The sequence below is a fragment of the Vollenhovia emeryi genome, unplaced genomic scaffold (genome assembly GCF_000949405.1).
Source record: "Vollenhovia emeryi isolate VEMERY1.0 unplaced genomic scaffold, V.emery_V1.0 DF939137.1, whole genome shotgun sequence".
Lineage (NCBI taxonomy): Eukaryota > Metazoa > Arthropoda > Insecta > Hymenoptera > Formicidae > Vollenhovia > Vollenhovia emeryi.
In genome coordinates this window covers 1,001,804-1,003,318 of record NW_011967229.1, presented here as the reverse complement: position 1 = coordinate 1,003,318, position 1,515 = coordinate 1,001,804, and positions in this window count along the sequence as shown.

Genomic DNA, 1,515 nt, shown 5'->3' with positions numbered 1-1,515 from the left:
AAATCTGTTTAATTGTGGTTTAACCGTGATTTAATTGTGGTTTACGAAGATTTGAAGAATAACAGAAATATACTCGAGATACTCGGGAGGGGATCAAAGGTAAAAAAGATGCTGACAGTTTCCTGTGCACGCGGATGGTTTTCGAGTAAAAACGACTGCCACGTGAGACTAAAAAGAGACAGGAATGAAATTCTTGGCAATGCAAAAGTAAACGGCTACAAATCATGTTGATTTAAAAATACGACAACTCGGGATGCATTCTGCGGTACGCGAGCTATGCGTTCGAACAAAAGGCGGAATCGCCGATAAACCGCGACGGCATTTCGACGAATGTGGTCAAGTTCATCGCTCGTAGAACGGAGCTGCCGTCCCGCTTATATCGCGTTCCATAAATAGCGGAAGATAATCGACGGCAAATCGACGAACGTTTGACGATTTTGCGAGCAGCTCGCGTCACATCCGACATGCGCATACGTAATACCGTCGCGTTTGAATTGCGGTGAATCGCGGCTCGAACGTGATACCGTATCGGCGAATCATCGATCGCAGAGAGAGCTCGGCTCGCTCGCGGAAAACTGATAATTCGAGCGCGCGAACGATAAAAAAGTCAATTAACGGTAATGAGAAGATAATTAAGGTGGCGCGCGTGATAAAAAGTTTATTGGAATGATTTCCTAGCCCGTTTCTTCCCCTCTATCTATCTACGGTCTTTCTCTCTCTCGCTCTTTGTTATCATCGTTCCACATTAACTCTGATTGACAATAATTAATTGGATAGACGTAACAAAAGAAAAAATGTCCGGAGGAATTTGCGCTTTGAAGAAATCTCGATGAAAGCTTCTTTATGCTGCTGTATAATGCCGTTGTTTCACTCTTGTGTATATTTTTCTCTCTATTACCTATTAATTAATAAGTATCTCTCTTATTTAACTACAGCGTGCATTTATAAAATTCTTTCCAGTGTCAGAAATATTCGTAACAAGTGACTCGATATTATCGAGACTGTTATGTAATATTTCGTAAGCGTAGAGAAATGAACAGTCTATTTTAATAGAAAAGAAAATTCCATTTCGCAGAATTTTACTTTGGCGCTGCGACGTTTCAAAATTGTTACGGCTGTGCGTTACTCTCAATTTAACTCATAGAGTTAGAAGAAAAGACTGCGCGTTCTTATGAGCCGGCCGTCACCATAGATTGCGATGTTCAATTCTCCCTGTCTTCGCATCCCCGCAAACTGGCGTATTAGAAAGAGACACAACGACTTACGCTCATAAACTTATACAAATAACGCTCGTTTTCTATTGCTGCACTGGTGAACTAGTGCAGTAAGCTAGAATGAGAAAAAATATACTTGTCTTACTCTTAATTTATTGCACTAGTTCACCAGTGTAGCAACAGAAAACAAGCCCACAGACTGCGCGTCCCGTGAGAAGAATTAAAGACTACATTAAAGTGTGTGAGAGAGAGAGAGAGGGGGGGGGGGAAGGAGAGAGAGGGAGCAATAGCCTGAGTGAGT